Here is a 9812-nt window from a genome sequence, read left to right on the forward strand (position 1 = left end):
TGTGGCCCAGTAGCAAAGTTCCGTAGGGAAACTGATCTTTGAACTGATTCCATTCATTTGAATGGAACAGTTCAAAGCATCTGGCAATTCAATTGGGATAGAGATGAGCGAACCGGGTTCGGGTTCAAGTTCATCCGAACCCGAACGTTTGGCATTTGATTAGCGGGGGCTGCTGAACTTGGATAACGCTCTAAGGTTGTCTGGAAAACATGGATACAGCCAATGACTATATCCATGTTTTCCACATAGCCTTAAGGCTTTATCCAACTTCAGCAGCCACCGCTAATCAAATGCCGAACATTCGGGTTCGGATGGACTCGAGCATGCGTCGAGGTTCGCTTATCTCTAAATTGGGATCACCATACAGGCTAGATGGCAGAATGCATCTTGCAATGTTCTGACGTTCAGCCTTGACAGTTACTGGAAAAAAGCATAGGACGCCGGATGACAACTGATACATTTTTGCTGTCAGTTGTGGTCTCAGTTGCCATCAAAAGAAGGATACCGGACCACCTGATTCATGTAAGCCCAGCCTGACACTTCTTCAACCTCCATGCTGTTATCCTGCAATTTGTAATGCTATGGTTTACTAATATGTTAATTGGGCAGTTTGGTGCACTTGTTTTTTGTTTTTTTTTTGCACTGAACCTGAAGGCACTGCAATACCAGGTCAATGCCTGGAGAGGACAGAGCAAGATCTTTTTCCGTCTCCCTGTTCTAAAAATCCACTTAATATATGGTCCCCAGATAGGGGACGTATCCGATATTAAACTCATAAGAACAGATACTACACTTGATCTTAGCCAAAAGGCCGAGAAGCGACAGTTTGGTGCACTTGTGGTGGTACTACAGCCCTTAGTGCACCACTTCACCGCTTGCCTGCCCTTCTTCATGAATATTCATTCAGTGTCCATAATTACATCACTGCACAACCTCGGCTCAATATTCATGAACAGACAGCAGGCAGGTGGATCGGTGCATCGTGGGGCTGTAGTACCACCACCAGTGCACCAAACTGCCGAAGTAACATATTAATAAAATGTAGGATTGCAGGAAAGCGGCGCTGAAGAAATCGTGAAACTTCGCCTTTCTTTGAACTTCGCCAGTTCTATAATTATTTTCTTTGTAATTTGGGTGAATTAATGCAGAAACCTTGGCTGCATATTCAGGTGAGGATTTATCCAATATTTATGTAAAGGACAGATTATACGTCTCCCCCGTGAATTTACACCTCTCCTAAAACATCATGTTTTGCTGGCTTCGGCTGCTATTGATTGACATTGCTTGTTGTTGCTCAGTCTGTGGTCCACTCCCAAATCCTTCTGCATCATGGATTCACTCAATGTAATCCCATTTAGTGTGTAATTTGCATGGATATTCTAGCTCTCCAAATGCATAACTTTGCATTTATATATATTGAGCCTCATCTTTCTGTTACCAGGCAAAGCTTTCAACCTGTCTAAATTCATGTGAGCAGGAAAAAAAATCCTCATCTGAGCTACAGCCTAGAATTTTGGTGTCAAATCTGTAAGCCCTGATCTATCATTAAGAAATGTGTACCACCTGTTGTATATGTATTGCTTTCTCAAAGCTTCCCAAATCATTGGGAAACAGAGCAAGAGAAAGACGTGGGTATTCTGGTTAACCACAAGCTAAGTATCACTGAAGGTCAGTATATGGAAGAGAGGCAATCCCCTCATCAGTGTATAGGGTTAAACCAAGCTGTCATCATTTTTATGCTGCCCGAACCACGAGTCATCCAGATGGTGCCTGGTGGCTTCTGCTTGCCTTGCAAGCCTTAATTGACAGCTCTCTCCTTTTACCCAAACAGGAAGAGATCTACATATCAAGGCCGGTGGGCTGGAGAGACAACCCTGATGACGTGTGCTTCGGGCAGCATGATGGGTTCTTATTAAAATAGTATATTTTAGTGAACACTTTCTCCACAATGGAGAATCTTTTATTTTTAAGAACTCTGAGTTTTGTTTATCTATTTTTCCTTTTTATATGTATACCATGATCATCTTGTCAATAGGGTGTGCCTTAAAGAGAACCTGTCACCTGACCCCCGGTGGAGCCCCTTATTCTTACCCCTTCCTCGAAGTCCTGGTCCCGGACCCCGTCCCGTTGCCGAGAAATCCCAGTTGGAAGCCGTGCTCATCAGAGATGAGTCCGACGCCTATGGAGAATGATGCAGTCATCGGACTCATCTCTGGTTAGCGTGTGCATGGCTTCCGTCTGGGATTTCTCAGAAACGGGATGTGGTCCAGGACTGGGACTTCGAGGAAGGGGTAAGTATAAGGGGCTCCACCGGAGGGGTCGGGCGGGTTTCACCCCAGCAGCCGGGGTGACAGGTCTGCTTTAAAGTGATATTGTCACCCCCCTTTTGATATGCGCAATTTTCAGCATTTAGAAGTTTACATACGGCACAGTTCATATTTACCTGTATAAAAAATATCTTTGTTGTCTTTCTGGTCAAAAATACTTTTTATCATTGGTGGACAGCAACATCTGGGCGAGACTTTATGGCCATCGTGCCTCCATCTCCCCAGTAGTCTTCCCCTCTGTGACATCATTGTAATAGGCTGCTCCTACGGCAGTGGAGGTAGGGATTCATCCTCTGTGGCACAGGCGTGGTTAGAGCAGATAAGGATATGGCAATCTTAGTGCCTGACCGCACCTGCACCACAGAAGATAAATCCCAGCCTCCACTGCAGTAGGCGTGGCCCATTCCAATGACGTCATGGAAGGGGTGTGGTGCACTACTATGAGGCTCGACCGCTCACTTGTCAGATAGTATTGTGTGACGCCACTACTGTATTGGTTGGTCGGCGTATAGCTCAGCCAGATGGTAGCTTGTTGTGATGCCAGTGCCGGTTGGGCACACAGGTATGGGGGCACACCTGCTTTTAGTTTAGGGAGGCTGGCTATACCCTCTCCCCTGTGGTCTGTGACCTGCCAAGTTTGTTAGAGGGTCCCTTGGGCACTTATGATGGTGGTCTGGAGTGAAGTTGGGACCCACCCAGACTATCGGTACCGCCACTCACAGAAAGGGCAGATGACCCAAGGAAGGGGCAATTACTGTGTCGGTGTTAGAGTAATAATCACTGAGTCCTGTTACCAAACTCGTCTTTACTTCAGGAATGCTCATTACAATAGTAGACAATAGACTTCTGACTTAATAATATACTTTGGACTTGACTGACAAGACTTGTGCTGAGAGCTTGAGAGGTATTAGAGCCATACTGGCTTGGTTGTGTGCTGAGAAGTAGAGTGAGTACAGAGAAGTGGAGAGGAGGATGTCACGAGAGTCCCAACCCAAGTAGTAATGTGTTCTGCCGGAACTTAAGAAGAAGTAGAATACTGAAGACTTGAAAATAAGAGTTTACTTCTGCCCGTGTTTCAATCTTTGACGCTATACTACCTTTTGCCCTACCGTTTTGGGTGACCCTTCCTCCTAGGGTGACACAAGCCCCAGACCTCGTTACCTGGGTTGAGCAGAGTGGCCAAGTTTACCTGGTTACACCCATGCTGCGAGATAGAGTACGTAGGCTTGTAGCAACTTTGCTCAATCCGGATCAGTTCCTCTTGTTTCAGGCTACTGTCCTGCACCTTTAGACTTGATCTCTGTGTTGGATGGGATGATCTCTGACTTTATCTTCTCTGTGAGTGTTTAGCACTGCATTGTGAGTAGAAATGCTGCTTTCAAGAAAAGAGCATCTGTGCTTCCCATGTGCATCTGTCCACTATCACGCTGCAGACTAGACTACACTGGACTTGTCCTCTAACAGGGGACCTGGCATAAGCCAGGGCCCAACTTGACTGCTGTAAGGACCGTTCTGGCTTGTGTGCAGACATAGGCAGGAAGATGGGGGCACAATGGGCGTTAAGCCTTGCCCACGAATTATAAAAAGCATTTTTGACCGGAAAGACAGCAAACACTTTTATATCGTTAAATATGAAATGTGCAGCATGTAAACTACTAAATGGTGTTGAGAATTGCACATATCAATTGGGGAGGTGTGGGGGGGCTGACAATATCACTTTAAAGGAGAACTTATGGTAGGACCACTTTTTCCATAAAGTCCTAGGAGAGGATGGGTGAAGAAAATAACATTCACTTACCTCCACGGCTCTATCGCTGGTGCTCGCATTCCGCCATTCCAATCCCCGGCCACTCCCTGGTCTAGAGATGTCACTAGGGACATGACGTCCCATGCCAACTCAGCCAGTCAGCAGCATTGGCAGGACACCACTAAAGCCGATGACTGGCTGAGTGGGCCTGGGACGTCAAGTCGTCGACCAGGAAGTGGCTGGGGAGGTGGAATACGGGCACTAGTGTTGTAACTGGGGATGTTATTTTCTTCACTTAGGTTCAATCCAGCGAGGGTGGTGGGGGTGTCGTGTGTGCAGAGCTGCGTCACACTCCTGCATTTGTCTTCTGAGCTCCCCTCCAGCTACCTCCCGACCAGGATAATGGATGCCCTGCTCAGCCAGTCAATGACTGGGGCTGGACACTGCTGCAGTCAATGATTGGCTCAGTGGGCTAATCCGACCCGTCTGTGGGGTCCAACCCGGAACCTGGGAGAAGATGACAGCCGACGGGTTCTCGGAGCTCCATGATGCGGGCTCTGGGAGTGGTTGGCTTTTTTATTTCCCCCCCACCCCCTGCCTGTAATGAATTTTTGCCCCCCCCCCCCCCCCCTCGCTGATCTTCACCTTTAACACAGTCATAATTATCCAATTAACAATACATCTAAGGCAAAACAAATTGGAACCCAGTTTTTTAAGTCACTGCAGTGCTATAATTTTGCTTATTTAATTTTTTTATTAACAGGTACAATTTGCCAGGTTATTGAATTGTAATTGTGTCTTAAATCTCATGAAAAAATTGTTGTTAACTGATAAAGTGTGCATTATTCTAGAACTATTCCATGACGTGAGAAAAGAGAAAGCAAGTCACAAGCAACTTTCTGTTTATTGCAAATAATCCAGTCCTGTCTAAACTTTGGGGATTTCTGTTAATATTTGTATTGTCTGTTGCAGTATCCCAACCAGTATTCATTGTTATAATGGTCACAAAAACAATTATCACAAATCAAGTATTTTACACATATTTTTTTTTAAGAATTGTTGGTGTTTTTTAACTAATTGTTCTTTTTATTATTTTTCTTTTAAAATAATTAAAACATGTATTGTTTTCAATCTGGCCACTAAGCCTAACAATAACCTGACACTTCCTGTTCTGAAGATTAAACTTTTCGGCAGTGTCTACCTTATCACCACAGGCAGGATTATAGTGTAACATAGTTACTTACAGTTTTTAAGACACATGTCCATCCAGTTCAGTCTGTTACTTTATAGTGTTGACCTAAAAACGTGATAGAAAACAATTCTTATCATTTTGGCAATCAGAATAAATTCCTGGATCAACAAGTCCATTAAGTCCCCTATGAAGCTGATGCCAATTGCCCCGTCACAAAAAAGGATGACTCCATCTTCATAATCTTTTGGGTGCTGTAGTCCTCCTATCCCATTTATCATTCTAGTTCCCTGTCTTTGAACCCTTTTCAGCTTCTCTATATCTTTCTTGTATATGGGTGCCCAAAACTGTATTCCAAGTGTGGTCTGACTAGTGATTTGTACAATGGTAGAACATTTTCTTTGTCATATACATTTATGCCCCTTTTAATACACTCCGTGATCATCTTTGCCCTGGCAACAGCTGCCTGACACTGGTTGCTACAGTTAAATTTACCGTCAACTAAAACAATTGACAAGCAATCACAGTCTGGATATTTCCTCTTTATGTACTTAACCTTAAAGCGAATGAACCATCTCGGAAGTCCAAATCCAAACTTTTTTTTTTTTTACTACCCTGCTGGCGCAAGCGTGGTGATTTTGGTGGTGGGGTACATTTTTCAAAATGGTGTCCGTTTCTGGTGATTGCCGCTGCTTTCTTCTTGTGCACCAGCCCGCTCTATGCACTGAAGGCAGGCCGACACCCCCCAGTGTAATGATAACCCCTCCCCTCAGTAATGCGCCTCTATTGCAATGAAGCTTGGGCACATCACTGAGGGCATATCAGCACACTGCGGGACACTGGGCCCAGCTCCAGTGCATAGAGTGGGTCGGTGCACAAGAAGAAAAGAGTGCCAAGCATGGGAACCAGGCAATGTTTTGAAAAATGAACCACACCACAAGGATCACCCTGCCTTTCAGTTAGGGTACTGAAAAAATACAATTCCAAGATGGTACATTCGCTTTAAATTTATCAGTGTTAAACCTCATCTGTCAATTCTCAGCACAAGCCTTCAACATATCCAGATCCATTTGTAACTGTGCACTATCCTCTATTGTATTAATCACATTACACAGTTTAGTATCAATGGCAAAAATGTACAACTAATATTATAAAGTGTAAAGGTCATTAATAAATATATTAAAGAGGATAGGACCCAAAACGGACCTCTGTGGCACCCCAGTAGTAAGTTATACAATGAGAGTATGTACCATTAATAACCACCCTCTGTTTCCTATCAAAGAGCCAGTTACCCACTTACACACATTTTCCTGCAGCCCAAGCAATCTCATCTCATCAACCTTTTATGTGGCACAGTATCAAATGCGATTCTGAATTTTATCCTGACAGATAACAAGTAATGGAGAGTTCCTTATGCCTCTGCATTTGGTATCTGTAATCTTATTTTTGAGAACATTGGTGGAGATTTATCAAACTGGTGTAAAGTAGAATTGTCTAGTTGCCCCTAGCAGCCAATCAGATCCCACCTTTCATTCCTCACAGACTCTTTGAAAAATGAGAGGTGGAATCTGATTGGTTGCTAGGGGAAACTAAGAAAGTTCTACTTTACACCAATTCTACTTTGATAAATCTCCCCCATTGGCCCTGATTTACTAAGACTGTCTGGTTTTCAAGAACCCTACACCTCAGGGTTTAAGGGGGAGATTTAAGAAACTGGTATAAAGTAGAATTGTCTTTAATTTTTAAAGAATCTGTGAGAAATGAAAGGTGGAATCTGATTGGTTGCTAGGGGCAACTAAGACAATTCTACTTTACACCAATTTAATAAATCTTCCCCTTAGTTTCCCAAATTAACATATTTATTATATTGCCCTTAGTAAATCTGGACCTACCGCCACACTAGAGGTGGCTGATTTTTACAATAATATGTCGGTTTTAAATTGAGACGCCCACAACACGACCACTTTTTTGTTTTAAAACATAAAATGACGGGTGTGTCGATTTTTAGAGATTTTCGTGGTGCAAAAATGTAGAAAATGTGGTGTAACAAGAAACTAACAGAGAAAAACTAGTAAAAAAATGACAGGAATAAGTTAGGGCCTTTATCCCAGTCTATAATGTTAATAGCATCTTTAAAGTGACTTTGTACCCACAATCTTACCCCCTCAAACCACTTTTACCTTTGGATAGCTGCTTTTATTCCAAGATCTGTCCTGGGGTACGTTTGGCAGGTGATCAGGTTCCCGTGTACGGCGCCGTTCTATGCACGGGTATCGGGCCGGTGCTGAAGCACAGGAGGTGGGCCGGTCCACCCCCAATGGGAGGGAATTGATTCTAAGGGAGCCGCGTCATAGAGGGGAGGGAATTCCCTCCCACTGGGGGCGGGCCAGCCCGCCTCCTGTGCTTCAGCATCGGCCCGGTGCCTGTGCATAGAACGGCGCCGTACACGGGAAAAAAACAGGCCGTGGCACTGGCTTCCCCGTGACAGCGCCGATCTATCAATGGATCAGATTAAAGAGGATGTACCTGATGGTACATCCTCTTTAATGATCCAGCCCATGTTCAGTATTCACACAGCTGAGGAATAGGCGACAATCTGCCTGGAGCATTCCTAATGATGAGGAGGGTGGGGAGGAGGGACAGAGAGGTTGTGCCAGCCTAAAACATAGACATTCTAAGCCCCGGCCATTGGGCAAAGGGCTGCCAGTTTAAAAGTTGTTTTTTAGGACAATAACTGCATCACCTGCCGAGCAGACCCCAGGACAGATCTTGGATTAAAAGCAGCTATCCAAAGGTACAAGCAGTTTGGGGGGGGGGGGTCAGATTGTGGGTACAGAGTGACTTTAAGCTGATTGGATTTTACCTTCTTGATGTTTAGTGGTCTTTTTATGGCAACATTGTTTTTATGTTTCTACGTGTAGTGCAGGCATGTCCAAACTTTTTTCGAAGAGTGCCAAATTTGATGAAGTGAACATGTGCGAGGGCCGACCATTTTACATGCTACATGCTATATGCTTTATAACACAGGCAGATAATAGCAAGCTGGATACCTGGGGGGCCGTAAAAGTTCGGAACGCGGGCCGCAAATGGCCCTCCGGCTGGACTTTGGACATGCCTGGTGTAGTGCAATCAAATGTTTTATTTTTCACTTTCTCTAATCATTAATTGTTAAAAAACTACAAATACTTTGCGGAAATTTGCCAAGGGTATGTTTGTTTTGCACAAAAGTTCATGACCTTTTTTTTTTTCTTTTTATTCCACTCTTGCCTCTCAAACCCCTATAAATCCACTCATGGCATCCCGAAAACCACTCTGTATTTATAGGGGTTTGAAACAATAAAAAGAACACCCTTGTTTATATATAGGCAAGTTGTACTTCTAACACACCTGACAGAGTTCCAAATATTCGAATGGGAATGACTGTTGACGTGCACCGAGTAGGGGTGTTGAGTAGAGATGAGCGGACTTTTCGGATTTCTGGTTTGTGAGAACGGATTCCCGCTGTCTGCTCGCTCCGTGAAGCGGGTGGATACTTCCTTAGGAACGCCTGGAAAACTGGGATACAGCCATTGGCATTGGCTGTATCCCAGTTTTCCAGGCGTTCCTTAGGAGGTATCCACCCGGTGCACCAAGCGAGCAGACAGAGGGAATCCGACGCTGATTGTTCTGGTTCTCACGAACCAGAAATCCGAAAGGTCCGCTCATCTCTAGTGTTGAGCTGTTGAGTTGATAAGTTTGTCAATGTCTACAGTTTCCTTGATGATGTTTCAGTATGCAAAGACCAGTAAAAGACCCACAGAAAAAAGTAGTTGTAAAGTATCTGTTGAAAGTCAAAGTTTGATGCAAGGGACAAAAGACCACATTGTAAATTGTAGCTAAAACCCCCACAAAACTACAACCCTTAAACAGGATTCCCCACCTCTCTCCCTGAAATGGAGAGAAGTGGGGAACAAGCACAGAGGCACAGAAGGCCTTTGCCCCACTTTTGACCCCGGGGAAATAAAAGACACTTTTTATGGAAATAAGAGCACCAGCAACAATTTGGATCCTAGAGAGAAGATGGTTTGATGTAAGCTACACAATGGTGCCAGCACTTTGGGGGTCGGGGTGGCACAGAGTCCCTTTAAGGCTATGTTCCCACACAGTATTTGCAACCAAAACCAGGAGTGGATTAAAAACACAGAAAGGCTATGTTCACATACTGTTGAAATTAAGTGGATGGCCGCCAGTTATTGGCAAATAACAGCTATTGTTTAAAAATAACAGCAATTATTTGCCATTATATGGCGGCCATCCACTCAATTTCAACAGTGTGTGAACAGATCCTTTCTGTGTTTTTAATCCACTCCTGGTTTTGGTTGCAAAAACTGAGCAATAATACTGTGTGAGAACATAGCCTTAATTTAAGATCACCTTCTGGCAGGGAATGAGAAACTAAAAAGAGATATACTCAATGCTCCATTTGCGTGCCATTTGGCATTGGCACTGCTCTCTGCAGCCCATGGTGGATGGAAGTGCTAAGGTGATGTCTCAGTACTGTGCTAGGGAA

General features: G+C 44.2%; 1 non-coding gene across 1 annotated transcript; it reads right to left on the minus strand.

The window, feature by feature from the left end:
- Positions 1-632: 632 nt before the first annotated feature.
- On the minus strand, positions 633-823 carry LOC138787647 (U2 spliceosomal RNA). Its single transcript, XR_011362412.1, has one exon. It is a non-coding gene; the product is annotated as a U2 spliceosomal RNA (small nuclear RNA).
- Between the last annotated feature and the right edge of the window lie 8989 nt (positions 824-9812).

The sequence above is a fragment of the Dendropsophus ebraccatus genome, chromosome 3 (genome assembly GCF_027789765.1).
Source record: "Dendropsophus ebraccatus isolate aDenEbr1 chromosome 3, aDenEbr1.pat, whole genome shotgun sequence".
NCBI classification, from domain to species: Eukaryota; Metazoa; Chordata; class Amphibia; order Anura; family Hylidae; genus Dendropsophus; species Dendropsophus ebraccatus.